The following is a 23319-nucleotide window of genomic DNA, read 5'->3' as shown; positions in this document are numbered from 1 at the left end:
ACCAGGGCCCACCACTCCTTGTTTCCATGGGTCTCCTAGTCACTATCCCTCAGTCACCGAAGGCTTTGCCTCCATATCTATATGGATATCAACTTTTAAAAATAACAACCTCTAAGTTCCCTGGGATAGTACAAGCATCTAACTTAATGTCTAGTATATATTAAGCGCTTGATAGATGTTCCTTAAGTAATTGAATTAATGACTTGTGACCAGTTTTCATCTTGGGAGTGAGCCAGTTATTCATGGATTAGACCAGGAGACCTTCTGGTGATTATACCAGCTAAGAATTATCATCTGAACTGTGTAAGAGTAGGAAACAGACACATTTACCTGCCAGAGGCATTTACCTGACACATGGTTAAGCAAAGTTTGTGTCTTTATATGATTTGCAAGATTTTCAACCTAATATAAACTAAACACTCAAATAAATGCGATAGTTCAATTCTGATTTTCCTGGTCCCTGACTTTGTGTTTGTTTTCATGGTGCCAATGAAAAATGCAATCTAAGTCAGTTTCCCAATATCCTTCTTTTTCATTCTGAAACTTGTCACACAATGATGAAGAGTCACTTTGGGATTCTGGTTTCATGCCTCTGACCTGGCATTTTTGGTTTGTTTCTTTTTTTCCCAAATTCAAATAGTCTCACTTGGCATTTGGAAGACTGACCCAACTGTCTCAGCATTCCCTAGGCAATAAAGATGTAAGTTAATTAAAAAACCCAAACAGAGCTGGTCTCCAAAAAAACAGAGTACCTAAGAATGCCAACAGGCAGTCATTTATGTTTTATTACTACAGAGCTTTGCAAAATGTTCATCATTTTAATGCATTGAGTTACACAGTCACTAACACCTCCCAGAAAAAACACCTAGGGTAATGCCTGGCAAATAGAAGGCTTTTACTAATTTTGTTTGTTTGTTTAGGTGGTAAACATACATTTGTAAAGCATTCTGCTCAACAGGAGCTGCACTGAAGACATAGAAAATGTGCTTTAATATCTTCAGTTGTAACAAAACAAAAATAGAAACCTCCAAATACGAAAACCTATAAAAAGATGTGGAGCATCTTAGGGAGTATATGGACATTCTCAATCGAAAGTAGAGAAAATTAATTTGCATAGTTAGCAAGGAAAATTTTGGATGGGATGAAAGAGATCTTGCCCAGAGAGAAAATGAACAAAATCAGAGGAGTCTCACCTTTTTGTGGTGATAGGAGAAACACACTCCTCCTCAGAACAGAGGTGAGCACCAGGCTCTGTGGATGTCTTTTGGTGCCAGAGCAGCACAGAGGAGACCAGGAATGCTGGGGTTGGACAGATGAGGGGAAGGCAGGGTGGGTCCATAGTGCATCTCCTGTGAAACCAGCCACAGCTTGAGGCTATGCCAGTCAACTGCCCGAATCAGTCTGGGATGGTTTTGCTGGCCAGAGGACGTCAACAGGTGAGAAGGCAGCCTGCAGTGAAGGAGCAGTGGCCCAGCCTAAAGGCAAAAAGAGACTCGACTCACTCACGTGCAACCTCTAGGAAAGACAGGCCATGAGATAATGAGTCATATTCACAGGGAATGGCCACAAAGAAGACACGAACTGGGAGGCTGGGTGAGTGGTAAGTTAGCAATCAATAGTGGGAAGGTAATTTCCCAAGTCTCCACGGGTGCGTGACATAAGATGGAATGACTTGGGTATTGCCTTAGTCAGCTCCTCCTGCCATAACAAAATACCATAGACTGGGTGAGTTAAACAATAGACATTTATTTCTCATAGTTTTGGAGGCTAAAAGTCCAAGACCAAGATGCCAATAGATTTGGTTCCTGGTAAGGGCTCTTTCCCTGATTTGCAGATAGCTGACTTCTTGTTATGGGTGCCGTGGGCTCACATGGCAGAGAGAAAGCTCTGGTATCTTTTCCTCCTTTTATAAGGGGGTCCCACCTTCATGAATTCATCTAAACCTAATCACCTTCCAAAGGCCCCACCTCCAAATACCATCACATTGGGGGTTAGGGTTTCAACATATAAATTTTGGGGGGGACATAAACATTCAGGTCATAGCTGGGATTAAAGGAAGGAATCTGAATTCCCCTAGGTGAGTGATATGGTTTGGCTGTGTCCCCACCCAAATCTCATCTTGAATTGTAGCTCCCATAATTCCCATGTTATGGGAGGGGCCTGGTGGGAGATAATTGAATCATGGGGCAGTTTCCCCCATACTGTTCTTGTGGTGTTGCATAAGTTTCACGAGATCTGATGGCTTTATAAGGGGAAACCCCTTTCACTTGGCTCACATTCTCTCTAGCTGCCACCATGTAAGAAGTGTCTTTCGCCTTCAGCCTTGATTGTGAGGCCTCCCCAGCCATGCGAAACTGTGAATCCATTAAATTTCTTTTTCTTTATAAATTATCCAGTCTCAGGTATGTCTTTATCAGCAGCACAAAAACAGACTAGTACAGTGAGGGTTCAGAGAAAGGAGTATTCTAACTTCCTAAATGACATGTCCTAGAGTCCTCTTGATATTCCCTGTGGAGAGCTCCAGGTGTCAGCTAATGTGCATGTACCCCTTTGACCCACATGTCCCCTTCAACTGAAGGCAAAGCACTGAATCCACCAGGATAGCTTGGCGCTGAAGAGGGGTGGTGTTGGAGTGGATATTCATTCATGCATCCTCCATTGATTATGTGCCACTTATGTGTATTAGTCTGTTCTTGCACTGCTCTAAAGAAGTACCTGAGACTGAGTAATTTGTAAAGCAAAGAGGTTTAATTGGCTCATGGTACAGGCTTTACAGGCAGCATGACTGGGGAAGCCTCAGGAAACTTATAATCATGGTGGAAGGTGAAGGGGAAGCAGACACATCTTCACACAGCCAGAGCAGGAGGAAGAGTTGGGGACACTTTTAAACAACCAGATCTTCTGAGAACTCTGTCATGAGAACAGCACCAAAGGGATGGTGCTAAACCATTTACGAAGGATCCACCCCCATGATCCAATTACCTCCTAGCAGGCCTCACCTTTAACATTGAGAATTGCAATTGAACATGAGATTTGGGCAGAGACACAGATCCAAGCCATATCAGTACTCTTCAAGCTTATGGAGACACAGATGCAAACAAGAAAGGCCTACTTCCTGCTCTCATGAAGCTTACACTCTAGAGAAGGAAAAGAAAATAGGTAAGTAAATTTATGTACGAACAAATGTTGAGGAGCAAACTGGATGACCTGAGAGAGAGATTGGGTCAGAGTTGGGGATGGACTTTAAATTAGTGGTGAAGGACAGACTCAGAGGAGGTGGTGCTTGAACTGAACCTACATGACAGAAGGATTCAGGTGGGTCAAGACTTGGAGGCAGAGGGCACAAAGCATTCTGTAGCAGGGCAAGTAAAAGGTTTTGAGAAACAAAGAGAAGGTTAGTTTGGCTGGAGCCCAGTGCATGAGGGTAGAAGCCAGGTCAAGTAGGGCCTTTAAATCCACTCATTTCTCACCATCTGCTATGAACCGAATGTGTGTCTCCCCAGAATTCCTATGTTGAAGCCCTAATTTCTAATGTAATGGTATTTGGAGATGAGGCCATTAGAAAGTAATTGGAGTTAGATGAAGTCATGAAAATAGGGGTCTCATGATGGAATTAGTGCCCTTATAAGAAGAGATGCCAGTTAACTGAAGCTCTCTCTCTTCACCATGTAAGGACATAGAGCAATGGAGGCTGTCTGCAAGCCAGGAAGAGAGTCCTCACCAGACACTGAATCTGCCAGTTCCTTAATCTTGGACTTCCCAGCCTCCAGAATTGTTAGAAATTGATGTCTATGGTCTAAACCATTCAGTCTGTGCTATGTTGTTATGGCAACCTGGGCCAACTAAAATACCATCTGAGTAACCTTGGGCAAATCAGAGGCTAAGCCTTGGTTGTCTCATTTGGAAAAAGGAAATGTATGTGTTCACATCATAGTTTATTGGCATAATTAAATGAAATTATGCATTTGAGGTGTTGAATTCAATACCTGGGGTATACTAAATACTCAAAAATTCTGATATTATTAACAAATTCTGCAGGAATAAATGTCATTGGTGACAACAATTGCTGAAACTTTCTGAGGAGTTGTTTTGTTGTGTGTTAGCAAAACCATTCCTGGCGGTATCCCACAGAGCAGAGGGGAAGATGTTGCATGAGTCATGAGGTCACTGAGATGCAGACCACACTGTGGCTATGGCAATGGGTCTGCACATGAAGTGCCAAGAATTACTCTGGAAAGGGAACAAATCGAATGATGATTTATTAAAAATGATTGCATGAGAAAATTGTCTGAAAAAAAAGAAAAAAGGTCAGAAAAAAAGATTTGTATGCTTTTCATTGCCTTTTACTGATTTGAATCTGACACTCAATCACAAGAAGTGGTAATTGCCGTTCTGTTTGTTTCACTTAATCAGTGATTTCAGTTTTCACCTAGTGGAAGAAAAATAGAAGCTCCTAGCATTATATGGGGAGAGGTAAGCACTCTAGGAACAAAGACATCACTTAGCAACAGAATTTCTGCATATACTCGTGGATTCTCCTTTTTATAGTTTGTAGTCCTGTATTTTAAGGGATAAATAATCATGACAATATTTCTAGCATAATATACTCTGCTGTTTAGAGATTCATCCAAAAAAAAATCCTTTATGGGCTCTGCAGCATACCCAGCACTATATGAGAGGCAATCAGGCTCACAGTGAGGTCATTGTCCTCGGGTAACAGCTGCAGAGGGGCTTCTCATAGCAGCACCAGGAGATGCAACTCCATCCTTATCCAGGGCTAAGCACTGGCCACTCAAGATAGCAAGATAGCAAGTCAAGACTCACAGGTTTCCTGAAAACCACCCATGCACATTCTTACCATTGATATGGCGGGCAAATTATCCAGACTGACTCTCTTGCTGAAAACAAAGAAAAACCCTGGCTAGCATGAGAGCAATGCCTCTTCTGGTAGCATTGATGCCCTAGCAAGAAAGAGGCTGTGATCTAAAATGTAAGTAAAGGTAGCTACTTAGATAGGCACACAGAGGACTGAGATGACCTTGGCTTCAAGGGGATTTGCGGAACAAGATGACCTTGGGATTTGATTTTCATGGACACACAGGCATGGGAGACTGGGACAAAATCCTTCAGTCATAAAACTGGGATCTCAAAGGACACATCAGTGATGTGAAGATGAACCAGAGGTAAGTCCATCAATATGAAGACATAGAGGCAGTCCAGGGTGGAATATGGCTCAGATTTACGGACTGTCCAAGTTCCTTTATCTGGCTGTTCTGCCATCACTAGAATGGCACTTTTTGCACATTCCAGGATGTCACCACAAACATATTAAAACGCAAGCAGGGGGATGAAGAAAGGAAAGGGTCCACTCTTTAAGAACAAGACTAAGAGCTTGCACACCTCACTTTCACTCACATTCCATTAGCTAGAGCTTAGCGCAGAGTGCAGAGAAATGCAGCTTTCTTCTGGAGGGCCATAGACCTTACTAAAAATTAGGGCTTTTACTTCTTTTTTAAAGAACGTTAAGTGTGCATATTGGAAAATACCTCTCTTAGATATATCATGAGCCAAAATAAATTCCAATAAATTAAAATTCTGCTGTAGATAGGCGCACGGTGTCTCACGCCTGTAATCCCAGCACTTTGGGAGGCCAAGGCAGGCAGATCACTTGAGGTCAGGAGTTTGAGACCAGCCTGGCCAACATGGAGAAACCCCATCTCTACTAAAAATTCAAAATTAGCCAGGCATGGTGGCAGGCGCATGTAATCCCAGATACTCGGGAGGCTGAGGCAGGAGAATGCCTGGAATCCAGGAGGTGGAGATTGCAGTGATCCAAGATCATGCCACTGCACTCCAGCCTGGGTGACAGAGCAAGACTTAGTGTCAAAAAACAAAAAAGAAAAGAAAAAGCTGACTGGAGCCAAAATAATGCTGTTCATGAGACCCCTGAGACTTAGGAAAGGACTGAGGTGTGTGTTTACTATACTTGGGAAGGAAAAACACACATTTAACAGCAATAGATACTATTTGCTGGTTATCAGAAGAAGGAACATGCTATTCTTAGGCATGCTAGTTATTTGCACATGAAATCACATATGATAAAAGATGAGGATGTAAGAGTAGCCTCTATTTCTTAAGTATTTCCGTTATTGAAGAATCGTGGTGTTGTGGAACCTTTAAAGAGGTGGTCATTTAAAATAATTTCTCTTTACCATAGAGAAGTCTTTTACATATACCCACACTCATGTAGGTATGCCATAGTGTTTTAGTGGTTGGATATCAGACTTACTTTGCAAATCTAGATTTCCTGGCACTGCTCTTAAAATAAGTTTGCTTTTCCCCAACACAGCCCACTCATGGCGTCTGCTGGATGCCTGAATGAAGTTAGATGCCACTAACACAGTAAATTGTGTTAGTCATACTGAGTACAGTCAGTCCCCAAGTTTTATATCCCTGACTCACTTATTCCTGCACTGAGCCTCTGAGGGAAGAACAGAGGGGCCCTTCCAGGTAAATGTACATGCCCTTTACTTAGACTCCTACCTGAACCTGGGATCTGATCTGTTGCTCTTGTGAATCTGGCTGAATAGTGTGAAAGTCATGGCTTTTGCTACTCCCTAGAGACAAGGAAGGTCTAAACAAATGTCGAACTAGCCCTGTCTTCTGTTCTCTCATCCCACCTGGTCTAGCTGGTCCTCCGCATCATCCTCACAAAAGATGGGGACAGCTAAGAGCTGGTGAGCCCTTGACCAGAGTGTGCTAAGGGCACCCCTTCATGCTCCCATCCCCAAGCCTCATAGTAGGGCTCCTTGGCTGTCAAAGAATGAAAGTCCCAAACAAAGGACACTCAAAGCTCCATTTCACCACATCTGCCTCATGAAAGAAAAAAAAAATCACATCAGATAATAAAACCAAGAGTTGAAAGCGAATTACAATCTCCTTTGCCCCTCTACCAAAACTTTGATGCCTTCTAGTACCTGGGTCATATGGTGTATCTTTGAGGTTTCTATTCTGTTCTAAACGTGTGTTACTGCCTTTTTTTGAAGAGTTGAGCTTCTTCTAGAACAGAAATGTTTAACTCATTTCCAGCCTGGATCCCATGTGGGAATCTGACATAACCATGAACTCTTTCCTGCAAAAAAAAAAGCAGACACACACACAAACACACACATTTTTAATGCACTTCTAGAGGTTCCACAGGTTCCCTGAAAACCACCCATGAACATTCTGTTATAATACTCACCTTATAGTCAGGGTGTATGTGTTAAGAGTCTTGATCAAGCCACTGAACAAGTTGTAATTGGATGAATCAATTAATCTCTCTTGATTTTATTTTCAATCTCTGTCAAACATACAGGGATGGCCTTGGCCTTTTCCTCTTTTATGTTTGTGGCCATATAATTATTTCCTCCTCCTCCTCTTTTTTCTTTCTTCTTCTTGTTCTTCTTCTTTTCTTTTCTGTCGAAGAGGTTACTGCTTTGAAACAAGAAACAGAGAGATTAGAAATTTCTTCTTTAAACAACTACTTTGGAGAAAATTGGTTAGAACCGGTTGGAGTGGCCCATGCCCTCCACTAATGCTGGAGGAGAATGTGACGGACAGATGGATAATTTTGGGTGGTGGCTGACGGCAGATAATTCTCAGCAGGCATAAACCCACCAGCAACATCTCCTCAGAAAATCACCCAATGTTAGGCATAAACACAGGGCTGGGTTCTCTTGATTTTTTCCATCGTAGTGACAAGGAGACCAAGCAATCTACATCATTTTAATTTATTAAAGGGCCCCAGGGGAAGGAGTTGGTCTTGCTGACTGCACTGCAGGATGGCGTAATGGCCAAGCCCCTCCAGCAGTTGGCTGTGATCCGTATTGACTTGGTAATAATCTGCTGCATGCAGCTGGCTGGCATAGATTAGAATGGCGAACTTGGACTGATTAATCAAGGAGAGGGACACGCGCCACCCTATCAGAGAGTCCTTCGGGACTGCCAGAGTCACATCTGTCATCCTGATTCCTGTTGTGCCCAGGGCTGCTTTACTTGAGGTTAGTTTATGTGTCCAAGGTGGCGTTTGACACAGCTGGAGAGACCTTATCCCACTGCTACAGACCTGCATTTTTCCATAAAGCACCTGACTGATTTATGTATTCCAAGAATCTGGGATTTGTGTTCTCTTCACTCATTTTGCCACAGAAAACGAATGTGAATAAATGAGCTGGGTCCTCCCGCCTGGAGTTTATCTGGCTTGCGTATTGGCATGTACAGAGAAATTAGTTCACATTTTAAAAATGCTAATTCTCACAGTACTCATGGACTCTGTGTTGATGAAGGCCATGAAAATTGACCAGTCAGCTAGCCAGATAGCAAAAAAGATTATGAAGAGGCTCAAATATAGAAAAGAGAATAGAATAATAATCCACAGAGTACAAATCCAATATGTGAAGATATCACGTGAAAAGTTGCTGAAATTCACAAGTGGTAAGAGAAATGCAAATTAAAAGAATCTTAAGATATCACCTTATACCCATCAGACCGGCAACATAACATCAAAAAGTGTTATAATATCTATTGCTGGTGAGAATTTGGACAAAAGAATGTATCTTCCTCATGCCATTGCAGATGCAGTGTTACAGTCTTTTTGGAAAGTAATCAGGCTCCTGCTTATTCCAATTATAATTACCTATAAACTTTGATCCAGCAGCCCTGCTTTGGGGGTTTATTTCATACAAACATAATATATGAGAATGCTTATTGCATGGTAGTGATGAAAAACTGGAAACAATGTTAATCTATCGGTAAAAAAAATAACTGAAAAGAAGACTACACAGCACGGGTGAGATATATTGCAGTTGATAAAAAGAAGGACTTGGAACAGTACCAGTTAATTTGGAGATAATTCCACTTATTGATGAGAGAAAGGTAAACAGTCAGTAAAGTGTGTATAGTCTAATTCCATTTTTCTGTAAAGTAAATGATGACAAGCACCTTACATATGTCTCTGTGTGGGTGTGTATATGCCACTATATACTTAAGTGTGCATGGGGGGAAAAAACTATGGATAGAATCACATTTGTTATAAAAATGCTCTAAAAAGCTTATTTGGTATAATCGTATTAATGGATTTATGCAAAGGTTCTTCTATGTGTACACATATGAAAGTATTTATGCTAAAGTACTTACAGGTTTAAACATGTAACTTAAAAATTTATAAGAATGACAGGGACATGAAGAACATTCCTATTGCAAATGTCTCAAGGAAAACCACATTTAATAATAAAATACAATGACCAATTTGAGTATGAGCTCTCCTGAAAGCAGAGAGAAGCCAGGAAACCCAGGAGGTTCTGGGACATTTGCTGACATATTCAAATCTGATCACATTACCTCCCTCAGTTGATATCTTCATTGGCTCTTCATTATTCAAAAGAAAGAGTTCAGGTTTCTTAATATCACATATCACTTGGACTAAGTTGCTGGTCTTACTTTCCACCCTCATCTCCCAACATACCATATTTCTCACTGTTCCCTGAACAGATTTTACTCTCATAACTCTTCCCTCCTTCCCAACATGAAAAAACCCTGTGACCCTCAAAAGTCATACGAAATGCCCCCATCTCTACGAAGTTACCCATGGGTTCCAGGCCTTATACTACTTGCACTTTAAATGCTGCTAACATTTTAGAGTCTCTCTATTCTTTTAAGGGATAAGTCCATGAACAGTAGATATGCACTGCACAGATCCACTTATATGCAGCTTTGTTTTCAACCAAACATAGATGGAAAATATCCAATTGGAGGAATGTGAAATCTGCATATGCAGATGGCCGACCTCTCCTGTACATGGGTTCTGCAGGGCCTAGTGTAGAACTTGGTATGTGCAGATTTGAGCACACAAGGACAGTCCCAGAACCAGTACCCCACATATACGGACAGACGACTGCAATACATTTTTAATGCTTTGGAAAAATACATAGGCCAATAGTGATAAACACTGTTAATCTTTTGCCTGGTATCTTTTTTATTAACCCATACATAGGCTTCTCAGAAAATGGGATCATGTTCTAAGACCCCCAGGGATATCTGAAATCTTGGATAGTACCAAACTCCATATATAATATGTACAAGTTAGTTTTTCCTTCTACACAATTTCACAGATAGAACATTTGCTCTTGCTAGAGAACAAATATTAGATCTTACAACCTCCGTTTACAATTTTTTTCTTTCTTTACGAAGTAGAGAGCTTTTACCTTTTCACTTAAAGGAAGCACTTTATGGCTTCTCTTTGACATATCTCAATTGCCAGCATCACTAGTCTTGCACTTTGTGGCCATTATTAAGTACAATAAGAGTGCCTTGAAAACAAACTCTGTGATACCTTGACAGTCAATCTGATAACCTACACCACTGCTAAGTGACTAATGGGCATGCATTGTAGACAGTGTGGTCACACTGGACAAAGGGATGATTCACTTCCTGGGTAAGAGGAGGCAGCATGGCCGAGATGTCATTTTGCTACTCAGAATAGCTAGTAATTTATAACTTAGGAATTGTTTATATCTGGAATTTTCCATTTGATATGGACTGACATTGACTTAGGGTAACTGAAACCACCAAAATAAAAACTCTGGATAAGGGAGGACTACTGTATACATATATCTTTGTAATTTTTTCACTCAATTACATACATTGAACATATTTCTTTACATCAGATATTTCTTTACAGAATATTTAATGACTATACAGCATTCCATTGTAGAGGTAAATTAACTCTACATAAAACATAAAATGATAAAATTACTCCACTAACCTTTTATTATTGAATTTTTAACAATCTCTGGTTGTTCCTGATTATTATTAATATACGCAATAATGTGGCTATTGTTGCCCTTAAATGTTTGTATACATCTTTATTTCCTTTCTTAAAATAAGTAACTAGAAGTGGAAGTCCTAGCACAACAAGCCTGATTATTATAATATTTTTAATATTTATATACGAGAAGGTTAATTTCCCACATCCTTGCATAAGCTTTTGCCAGTAGTTCACAGTTTTATTTTTTATAGCAGAATTTTTTGTTTTTTTCTTTGTGACAGGATCTCACTCTGTTGCCCAGGCTGGAGAGCAGTGGATGATCTCAGCTCACTGCAACCTCCACCTCCCGGGTTCAAGCCATTCTTGTGCCTCAGCCTCCCCAGTAGCTGGGACTATAGGTGCGCACCAACATATCTGGTTAATCTTTGCCATTTTTCATAGAGATAATTTTGCCATGTTGGCTAGGCTGCTCTCGAACTCCCGGCCTCAAGTGATCCACCTACCTTGGCCTTTCAAAGTGCTGGGATTATAGGTATGAGTCACCACGCCCAGCTACAGCAGAATTTTAATTTATTGGAATTTATTTGGGCTCATGATGTGTCTGAGAGAGGCCCCAGTCAACTTTTTAAAAGTGATCACATCTTAAAAGGTTATTCATTCATTCAACAAATACTTACAAATGGTCCTTTTTGTGAAAGGCTCTGTTCTAAGAGCTAGCGATATAGAAAACTAAAACTCCATTGTATTAGTCCACTGTTACACTGCTATAAAGATACTACCTGAGACTGGGTAATTTATAAACAAAAGAGATTTAATTGACTCACAGTTTCGCATGGCTGGGAAGGCCCTGGGAAACTTACAATCATGGCAGAAGGCAAAGGAGGACCAGGCACCTCTTCACAAGGTGGCAGGAGAGAAAACAAGCAAGAGAGGAGCTACCAAACACGTATAAAACCATCAGATCTTGTGAGAACTCACTCACTATCATGAAAACAGCATGGGAGAAATCACTCCCAAGATCCAATCCCCTCCTTCCTTTGACACATGGGGATTACAACTCAAGGTGAGATTTGGGTGGGGTTGCAGAGTCAAAGCGTACTATCTACCTTTACAGAACTTGCGTTTAAATGGAAGAAAATAAGCAAATGAATAAAAACAATTAATTGTGTGGTCAGGCACAGTGGCTCGCACCAGTAATCCCAGCACTTTGGGAGGCCAAGGCAGACAGATCACTTGAGCTCAGGAGTTTGAGACCAGCCTGGGCAACATGGCGAAACTCTGTTTCTACAAATAGAAAAATACAAAAACTAACCAGGTGTTGTGGCATGTGCCTGTAGTCTTGGCTACTTGGGAGACTGAAGTAGAAAGGTTACTTGAGCCCAGGAGGTTGAGGCTGCAGTGTTCTGTGATTGCTCACTGTCCAGCTTGGGCAACAGAGCAAAAACCTGTCTCCAAACAAACAAACAAAAAACGAATTACGTTAGACGGTGATAACTACTATGAGAAAAAGCAGAGAAGCGAGATGGGGTGGCAGAGTGGGGGAAGGACATCTTGGGTGTGCTTCAAAGAAACGGCCAAAGCAAGGGGGAGCTCAGTGAGAATTTTAGGGTTAAAGAAGTTTAGGCAGAAAAAGTGCAAAAGCACAGTCCCTGGGGAAGGAGCAACTTGGAGGTCTGTGTGACTGAAGCGGAGTGCCCAGGGGTCAAGGGGAAACCATGGGCCACAGTCAGACACCCAGGAGTAGAATCCGACTCTGATGCTTTATTTGATGTTTTTTTCAAAGAATGTAAACATGAGAAAAGGTAGTTTCTGGGAGAAGATGTTCTACTGTGATGTTTTCATAATGTTTGTTCCAATCCTTGTTTCTTTCAATCCTTGTTTAGTTCTGTAGCTGTCTTCCCTCTTGGGATATGGCTTAAGACAACAACCTTCAAACTCTACACTCAGGGAAGATGCAACAGAGGCACCTCTGTTAACGAAGCAGACCCAGAAGGCCTGTGCTGGGAGAGAAATGCCAGCTGTCAGCCTGCTGCCAAGTCATTGAGGGAAAGGCTCTGGGACCACGGTGGTCACTGGTTCCATGCATAGCACAGATCAGACCCTGTCTGCCATCCTGAGCAGGGCCTGGTGTCTGGTGCTTCCTGTCTGCTGCCCCTGCCCACACCTGGTGACCACAAACACACAGAACACCAGCCCCCATCACAGCTTCTGAGCTTCTTCACAAAGCCATGGTAGAGATCCAGTGAGACTTGCTGCCCACATTCCTCCAAATCCACATTGCCTCCCTCATGCCCTCATGAAGTAGGAGACCTGCCAGGCTTGTTTTCTAGTCCGGATAGGATGAAGTGAAGAAACTGATGGGAACCAGCAGATGGTGAGGAAAGCAATCCCTAGCTGCACTCATTTCTCATTAGCATAAGACACTCCCACCAGCGCCATGACAGTTTACAAATGCTGTGGCAACGACTGGGAAGTTACCACCCTTTCTGTGGCAATGACCCAGAAGTTACTACCCTTTTCCTAGAAAGTTCTACATAAACTTCCCCTCAATTTACATTAACCTGCCCCTTTATTTGCATGCAACTGAAAGTGGGCATAAATATAATTACTCTGCCTGTATTACCTATGAGTTAGCCCTGCTCTGCAAGGAGCAGGAGCATTCCATAAAAGATTACTGTAGGCAGGCCCAGTGTTTCATGCCTGTAAATCCAGCACTTCCGGAGGCCGAGCAGGGTCAATCGCTTGAGGTCAGAAGTTTGAGACAGGCCTGGCCAACATAGTGAAACCCCATCTTGTAAAAATACAAAAATTAGCTGGGTGTGGTAGTGCATGCCTGTAATCCTAGCTACTCAGGAGGCTGAGGCCAGAGGATCACTCGAACCTGGGAGGTGGAGGAGATCATGCCACTGTGCTCCAGCCTATGTGATGGAGCAAGATTGTCTTAAAAAAAAAAAAAAAAGGATTGCTGTCTAACACTCATGGCTTATCCTTCAGTTCTTTCCTGGGCAAAGCCAAGAACCCTCCCTGACTAAGCCACAATCTGGGGGCTACTCTATCCTGCATCACTTGCAGGCCTCCTTTACTGGCTAAATATGAGCTCATATCTAAATGAGCTGGTAGCTAAATCTGTGCTGCTAGCCCCTGGGACAGTTACCTGGTTGAATTCCTCAGTGTGCATCAGATCACACTGGCTCTTCCTCCTAATTCCAAGCCATCCACTTCACTCCCTCTCCCTTGCCACAAATCTTGCTCCACCCAGCCATTGCCATCCTTGGCAATATGACCAAGTGGCCTCCAGCTAATCTGCTCAATCCATTCTCTGCAAGGCAGCCAGGGGATCTTTCTGAAAGGCAAATCTGATCATATCACCCTTCTACATCATTTAGGATAAAATCCAAAATTCTTCATGTGGTTGGCAAGGGCCTGTGTGATTTTTTTCTCACCTACTTCTTAACTTAATATGCCTTACCTCTCTTCCTGGTTTTCTAAGCTCCAGCAGTTTTGTCTTTTTCTTTTCTTTTCTTTTTTAGCTGTCAGACATGCCAAGTTCTTTCCCGCCTCCCAGGTTTCATATGCATATCCTCTACCCAAAACACGCTTCCTGCTGCCCACCTCCCCTCCATAACTCCCACACAGATGTATGGTCTCAATCAACGTGGCTCTTCCCTAGAAAAACCCTCCCTCAAACTTGCATCAGTTAGATACCCCTATATGGCTTCTTGGCACCCTGTGCTTTTATTTTATGATACTTAGCAAAATGGTCATTGGGTTACTATGCATCTGTTTTTTACATCTACATCACAAATTCCATGAGTGCAAAGACGCTCTCATTCTTTCCTTTCACCATGTGTTCCCGACACCTAACACAATGCCTGGCACATAGTAAGTTGTCAATAAATACGTGCAAAGTGGTTTAAGGGGCTGAAAATCTGTAGGTGGGGTGAATGAATGCACAAAGCTACATACTTTAAATTTACCCCTAACATGAACACACAGTCAAGGCCCTCTCCAAAACTGAAAGACAATTTTAATGAGTTTGAAAATATCAAACTGTGTCTGAAGTTGAATTTTCTCTTAGTATATTTTTCTCTGCAGCAAAATAAAGGGCGTTGAAAAAAGTATAGCTTTTCCACAATGTGTGTATAATTCTCTAAGTGATAAAAAATTATAGCTATAGACTTAGAAAGCAATATTTTATTGTGGGATATTATTTATATAGTGCTCTAAATAAGACATTTTACCTCTTTAAGACCATTTGCAAAGGTTGCAAATATCTAATGGAAGCTTGAAACACTGGCAGTTGTTTCATTAGTCACTTAAAACATTCTAGTCAGCCTAAATGCCAGTTGCTTTGTCCAATAAACAAGAAAGTAATGTCTCTTCCTACTGGAAATCAAGGCTACAAATTTTAAAATTATTTCACAGTGTGTGGACAGCCAAGTTATGCTGCAGATATATGACTATGAAGACACAGGGTGCCTTAAACTAATTCTCAAAACAAAGCACATTAAATTAGTTCTGGATCTTTCTTGTTCAGTTTTGCTCCTGGCTCTTATCTCAAGCCTTAAAAGGCATTATCCCACACTGCTTGGATATTATGAAACCATTCCGTGAAACTGCAGGCCTTCTTTATGGTGGATGAGCTCAATGAAAGGTAAGTGGATTTACTTTGCATTTAAGTAAATAACATGCCAAGTGGTATATTAGTTTGTTTTCACACTGCTGATAAAGACATAGCCAAAACTGGGAAGAAAAAGAGTTTTAATGGACTTACAGTTCCACATGGCTGGGGAGACCTCACAATCATGGTGGAAGGAAAGGAAGAGCAAGTCACATCTTACATGGGTGATAGCAGGAAAAGAAAGAGCTTGCACAAGGAAACTCTTCTTTAAAAAAAAAATCAGATCTCATGAGACTAACTGACTATCAGGAGAACAGCAGAGGAAAGACCTGCCCCAATAATTCAATTACCTCCCACGGGTCCCTCCCACAAACATGGGAATTCAAGAAGTGATTTTGGTGGGGCCATAGATGAACCATATCAAGTGGCCTTCTGTGAATCAAAATGTGATTCCTCCAGTGACTCTGATCTTTTTCCAAAAATGAATAGGTTTAATGAGATTTCAGTCAGACCATTGCCAAACTCTCAAATATAGCATCTATTCTAGCCCTTATATTAGTGTGTCTGCATCCTCCCCTTTCTTTCGCTGTAATTTTGTATTTTTTCCTTTATTAAGTGTTATATTTATATCTTTGGCTTAAAAATTCTTAAGGTCTTTTTTTTGGAAAAAAGTTTAAAATAATCAATGTAATATATTAAAATTTTTATCTTATTATTACTTTTTTCTTTTGGGGGGACAGGGTCTTGCCCTATTGCCCAGGCTGGAGTGCAATAGTGCAACATAATCTTTGCTTTGGAGTGAGCCAGCAAACCGAAAAAAACATGTAAGGGAATCCTCTGGGAAACAATCAAGTATGTATTAAAAAGCCTAAAATATAAAAGACATGTTAGTAGGAAGAGTAAAAGAAGCTTCGGAAGAAAATACAATAAATGAAGAGGAGGCCAGGCATGGTGGCTCACACCTGTAATCCCAGCACTTTGGGAGGCGGAAGCAGGAGGATCAGTGAGCCCATGAGTTCGACACCAGCCTCGGTAACATCCAAAACCCCATCTCCACAAAAAATACAAAAATTAGTTAGGCATGGTGGTGTATGCCTGTAGTGCCAGCTATTTGAGAGGCTGAGGCGGGAGAGTCACTTGAGCCCAGGAACTCAAGGCTGCAGTGAGCCATGATCATTCCTCTGTACTCCAGCCTGGGTGACAGGGCAAGACCCTGTCTTAAATAAACAAGTGAATTGATAGACAAATAAATAAATGAATAAAGGGGAGAAAATATTTAAAGAAATAAAGATTGAGAATGTTTTATTATAAAAGAAAGATCATGGAATGTGAAAGTAAGAGAATAGATAAGAAAAACCCACACTTTTACTAAATTTAAGACCATCAAAGTAAAAGAAGTGCTTCCTGAGAAAAAGAAACAAAAATCAAATTGATGTTAGACTTTGCACCAACGATATTGGATGACACTAGGCTAATATTTTTTAACATGCTAAAGGAAAAAGTAAAATTTAACCTAGAATATTTTCATCCAGTTGAGCTATTAAGTGCAATAAAAACATTCTCAAGTATACAATTGCCTCAGAAGGATGAACACAGAGACTGTCTTTGAAATCACTCTTGGAGGAAATATTCCAGCAAACAAGAATGCACCCAGGAGGCACAAAGAAATCTACTGTACAGAGGAAGTAAAGATGAGTAAATAACCAAAGACTATTTGTGGTTTTCTAAATGAGTATTGGCATACCAGAGGAAGGCCAAGGTAGAATAATTTGGATAAGAAGTGAAAATGACTAGCATGATGGGAATCAGCAATGTTGCGTTTCTGTACTTTCGAAATACTTTCGTATTTTTCGTCATGATGCTAGCTTCATGGTTCCCAAAACTTGAGTGGATTAGATTGACTTGAAAGTGAGAATTCAATGGACAGGTGGATGGAACAAAAGGGAAGAACAATGTGGGCTGGTGGCTGTAATTTAGTTTTAAAATCCATAACATTTTGATAATTTGTAGATTTGTAAATCTAGAGAATAACCTTATGCTTTGGCAAAAAAAAAAAAAAAAAAAAAAAAAAAAAACCATCATGTTAGGGGCCATGGTAGCTGGAATTAACATCAGCTATAGATGTCTGACTTACTTTTTCCCTTATCTAAATTCTGAGCATAGTAAGTGCTGAGGAAACCTCACAGTATTTCATCTTAACCCATTAGTATAAAGATTTGCATTGCAGAGTTATCAATTTCCTCCGTGAGGATCATTCCTTAAATCATTGTAAGCTATCACTACACATGTTAATCAGATTTAATCAGGTTTCAAACACAAGACATCAGTCCTAAGGTGAAAATGTCACACAGGCAGGGTCACCATAATGTGATTTCATCCTTCATTTTTAAATTTTACAAGATAGGGGTACCATTGGATATTTTTCTTCAAGCCAGAAAAATAATACATTTGTGCTATGTACTTATAATAAGCTTTCTGATGCCACAGAGAAATGCAAAAATGTAGTTTTAGTCCACAGCACTGAAACAGAATATTTACATTATCTATATGAGAGTTCATTTTTTAACTTGCAAAATATTTTGAGGTTCAACCCCACACTTAAATTCTATTATCTATCATTTTAGACTAGTTTATTACCTAAAAAATTAACCCATACTTAATGCAGAATATCTAGAAAATACAAGAGTAGAAAAAGGCAAAAGTTAATGCTAACCATTCAACATTTTTCTTCATTCCCTTGAATTTTTCATTAGCACTGTCATTGAAAGCAATATTAAGTAGTATACAAAATAGAGCTGAGATTCAGATTCTCTTCAGCAAGTTTCCAGCCCAACACCTACTTTTGGGATTTTGGATGTGCCATCTGACTTCTCTAAGTCTTGGAGAGTTTATCTTTCAGAGGGTGATGATTATAATGTTACTTGCCTCATTAAATTGATGTGTGGATGAAGTGAGAAGAGGCAGTGAAGCATTTAACTTCTGGTGCTCAGAAAATGTTCAGTTAATGCTTAATAACATTAATACGATTATTATTTAGAATCTTGATAAAAGTAAGAATTCCTGGCGATTGTGCCTCGTAGCCCAAATTTCTCCTGAATCTTCTCACTAAACCTAAGTCAGTGATTATGACCAAGTTTGTAGTGAAAGACATTGTTGACATTAAAAGTATTATTTTTTGTTTTCTATTTCAAAGTAGAAATTTCTATATATCAACTTTGAAGACTACCAGAGTAGAAGTACCTGAAACTGCATTTTAGGTCATTTAAGTAGAATATTCTTTTTTTTTTTTTTTTTTTTTGAGACGGAGTTTCACTCTTATTACCCAGGCTGGAGTGCAATGGCGTGATCTCGGCTCACTGCAACCTCCGCCTCCCGGGTTCAGGCAATTCTCCTACCTCAGCCTCCTGAGTAGCTGGGATTACAGGCACGCACCACCGTGCCCAGCTAATTTTTTGTATTTTTAGTAGAGACGGGGTTTCACCATGTTGACCAGGATGGTCTCGATCTCTTGACCTCGTGATCCGCCCGCCTCGGCCTCCCAAAGTGCTGGGATTACAGGCATGAGCCACCGGAATATTCTCTTTTTTTAAAAAAAAATTGAGATGTGATTAATGCACAATGAAAAGTACAGGTTTTAGGTGTTCAGTCATTCAAAGAGTTTTGACAATTGTGTGTATCCAAGTAACAAGATATAGAACACTTCTATCCCCCATAAAAAATTTGCCTCGTGTTTCCTTCAGTCTACTCTACACTGCTGAGCATTCATTGTGCAAGTGTCAACCACTGCCTGTGTTCAATCTATATGCCTTAGTTTTGTCTATATTTGGATTTCATATACATGGCTTTAGATAGTATATACTCTTTTGTGTATCTGGCTTCTTTTGCTTAGCATAATGCATTTGAGATTCATCAAATCTCAAAATTAGATGTATCATCCATGATACTTTCAATTATTCAAAGTTTAGCTCGCAGAGGGAACAGGGTCAAAAATGCACATGATATAGATTGGAAAGACCTGAGTTGAAATTCTGACTCTCTTTAGTTGCGCAACTTGAACAAATATTGTTATCTCAGTACTGGTTATTTGGACAAATCACTCTAAACCTGAAGTTTCTTCACTTAAAATGAAATACTCACTTCATAAGGTTGTTGTCAAAATTAAGATAAAATGAGTGAAAACAAGGCACTAGACACACAACAGTTGTTCTGAAAAACGTTTGTTCAATATGAATATAGCAGGCCAGTCAAAGATATTGACTAAATTACATCTCCTTAACGATGAACCACAGCAGAGATAAAAAGACACAGAAACTGGTTTTCTCCATAAATAAGGTTTATGACATAAACCTTATTTTCTCCCCTGGAATATGGTTTTGAAGTTTTAAAGAGATTATGTATAAGAATATATAATCTCCGAATTAAGACAACCAACCAACCAATTAAACAGATAAAACCAGAGGCAAGGATAGGGCTGGGATTCCTGTGTGTTTCATTGTGGGAATCCTGACCATTTCCATTTGTTTTTCTTCAGGAAGGATGGAATTAATTTTAGAGGTTTAAAGATTAATTAATTCCTGTTAAATTAAAATATCATGGTGTTCTTCGGCAAGATGTTATGACTCAAACAAAAATCTTTTTCAAGAGAATAAAGCAGAACCAGTTTATCTAATGGTGTTAAAACAAAACTATACACAAAGAAACATCATTTTTCTGCCTACTTCAATCAACTAACAGAAATTCTTATACACATCAATAATTTTACAGTGTGGGGCAATTAAATAATTTAACAATCATTTCTCATTATTTGTGCTGTTCTTTAAGAAATATAGGGCTTATCCTGGAAGACTCCATCTCCACAAAAAATTTAAAAATTAGCTAAGCATGAGGGTGCATGCCTGTAGACCCAGGTACTCAGGAGGCTAAAGTAGGGGGATCACTTGAGCCCAGAAGGCAAAGTTTGCAGTGAGCTGAGATCACGCCACTGCACTCCAACGTGCATGACAGAGTGAGACCCTGTCTCAAAAAAAAAAAAAAAATTGGGGCTTTGAACCACTGTAAAAGCTACTTTGGGAATGAAAGCAGTCTTTGAATACATTGAACATTTAGACACCTTAGTGTATATGGAGATTTTGTTACCATCTGGTTTGATGTGACAGCTGCAGGTACCATTTATCTGAGACATTTCTCCATTGATTATGCTTGGACTTGGCAGCTTGTAGTGAAAAATAAAATCGTCTTTCTTCTTGTGAATTTTACATGAACAGAAGCAGATAATACAAATCAGCTGCTTTCCCAATATTGCCAAATAGTGTTGACCTTATAGAAATCTAATTATAACTTACCTTTAAAACCATAATGAACCTATTAGGAGGCTGTAGCATAGATAAAGACATGAAAGTAATATCTCTCAAATAAGATGGGCAAAGTTAAGGAAAATAAATATGCCCATGATTAAAATAATACTTTCGTCTCTTCAGTTTTTAGATTTCATATATATTTTTCATTTATCTATAAAATACTTCTATAATATAGGTAGAGTTTAAATTGTGGTTTACACTATATGAAGAAACTTGGACTAAGAGTTTTAGGATGACTAATATTAGAAGAAATGATTATTTTTCTCAGATGTTACCACTACCTCAAATTTGTATGGCCCCTTATTGTGTATGAAACACTTAGACAGATGTTACCAGCTAAGGCAGAAACACAAACCAGTCTCATCCAAAAATAAGGGAATTCATTAATTCCCATAACTGGAAAAACCAGATGACAGAATCCCGACTGAATCCGATTCCATGTAGCCTAGGTATTTTGCTTCTTTTATTTGGCTTAGCCCCCCTGTTCTGGGTTCTCATTTCCTCCCTTCTTTGCAATTGGGCTTCCTATATGGCTGGAAAGGTATCACTTCCCTCCAGTACCCAGATTGCAAATGCCAGGGCAATCTTCCTCATTTGCTCCAGCTGAAAACTCCCAAGGCCCAGTTTGGGTCACATGACAATTCTAGAACCATTTTCTGAGACTTGAGGTGTAGGAAGTGCCAACTGGCTCATGTAGGCCCAACTGTCCCAATGTGCTAGTGGGGGACAGTGCACATGACTGGCCACATGTGTTGGAAGAGGATAATAACCTCAAGAAAATATTGAGGGTTGGCTGGGCACGGCAGCTCACACCTGCAATCCCAGCACTTTGGAAAGTTGAGGCAGGTGGATCACTTGAGGTCAGGAGCTCGAGACCAGCCTGGACAACATGGTGAAACCATGCCTCTACTAAAAATGAAAAAATTAGCTGGGCGTGGTGACACATGCCTGTAGTCCCAGCTACTCTGGAGGCTGAGGCAGGAGAATCACTTGAACCTGAGAAGCAGAGGTTGCCGTGAGCTGAGATTGCACCACTGCACTCCAGCCTGGGCGACAGACTGAGTAAGACTCTGTCTCAAAAAATAAAAATAAAAAAATAAAGAAAGAAAATATTAAGGGTTATCTTGGCAAATAATAAAGATTTCCTGTATATTAACACAGAAATAAAGACTGCTCAATGGGCCAGGTTAGAACATCTAGAAATAGAAGCATGTATAAATCAAGATTTATTATACAATTTTTCTGGAAATTCAGATAAGTGGGAGAAAGGATGAACTATTTAATAGGAAATGTGAAAACTGCATTGATGATGTAAAAACCTTAACCTGTGGGATCCAACACTATCTCCGCATAGATAGTGTCAGAATTGAGTTACATGTTAGGATGTCGAGCCTGGAGTCTGCTGGAGAATTAATTGTTCCATATGTGGAGAAAACCACACACATCTAGTCACAGAGCAGTCTTGTATTAAATGTTGAAGAGAACAGAAGAAAAAAATCAGCCACTTTGTTTTTGTTTTTGCTTTGCCCCATCTCCTATACCAACCTTGTTCATTTTCAAGCCTGAAATTTTTGAACCTCAGTTTCTTTTTGTCCAAAATGACACTCAATATACAGTATGAAAAAATTAATACCACCTGCAAATGTTAACTGTGGGCATTTCTTCTGTATGGTTGAAAAGTGAATTGCTTTCATTTGTTTCTCTGTTTTTTATAAACTCTATAACTCATGCATGTTAGTTTTGAAACAATCACAAAAATGGAAGTAATCTTAAAAATCTATTAAAAATGCAAAGAACTCTGCAAAAGGAAGAGACTACGGGAAAGAACCAACATGGAAAATTGTAGTTAACTCTGGAAGGTGAATATTTTTTTTAGTTGATCTCAGACATTTCCACCCCTTCCTGAGACTCCCCAGGAGGCCCTGAGTTAACACTGCCCTGTGCTAAAGCTTGCAGAGTGATAGAGCAGATGCCCTTTGGTGGGCAGAGCTCTGGCTGCCCACAGCTCTGCCTGTTCACTGAGGTCTGAGAATGGTGACCCCGAGGCTCTACCTGCTGTTTCATCAGCCTTTCCTGGTGGCTGCAACAACTGGAAGATGAACTTTTTACTTTTTTTTTTGTATTTTCAAATTAATTTATCTTCTAATCACCTTTTCCTTTCATCCTTGCCATCTGTTCCTCTTCCAAGGTAAGGCAGGAAATTCAAATATGAAGAAATGGGAACTATCGTCTTTTCTGGGAGGGGGATTCTGTTCCACCTTCTTTCGTGTTACATCAAGGATCACAAAGTCAGTGATGGGCTGGGCACACTGTCTCATAGCTGTAATCCCCCCATTTCAGGAGGCTGAGGTGCAACAATCTGTAAAGGCCAGGAGTTCAAGACCAGCCAGAGCAACACAGCAAGACAAAAAATTAAAAAATTAGCCAGACATGCTGACCAGGTGCCTATAGTCCCAGCTACTCAGGAGGATGAGGTCAGAGGATCACTTGAACCCAGGAGTTCAAGATGGCACTCCAGCCTCAGTGACACAGTG

The 23319-nt window shown here is 40.2% G+C and overlaps 1 long non-coding RNA gene across 1 annotated transcript in view; it reads right to left on the bottom strand.

The window, feature by feature from the left end:
• Positions 1-1145: 1145 nt before the first annotated feature.
• Positions 1146-23319, bottom strand: part of LOC105705342 (uncharacterized) — a 57216-nt gene continuing 35042 nt past the window's right edge. The window contains exons 2-4 of the long non-coding RNA XR_010339606.1: positions 7244-7476; positions 6978-7132; positions 1146-1475 (exon numbers count right to left, since the gene is read on the bottom strand). This is a non-coding gene — a long non-coding RNA (uncharacterized LOC105705342). The remainder of the gene's footprint in view (positions 1476-6977; positions 7133-7243; positions 7477-23319) is intronic.

This window comes from Aotus nancymaae, unplaced genomic scaffold (genome assembly GCF_030222135.1).
Source record: "Aotus nancymaae isolate 86718 unplaced genomic scaffold, 86718_ANA_hifiasm-v0.15.2.pri h1tg000079l, whole genome shotgun sequence".
NCBI lineage: Eukaryota > Metazoa > Chordata > Mammalia > Primates > Aotidae > Aotus > Aotus nancymaae.
Note: the sequence above shows the minus strand (reverse complement) of the source record. Positions and strands in the feature narration are given on the sequence as shown.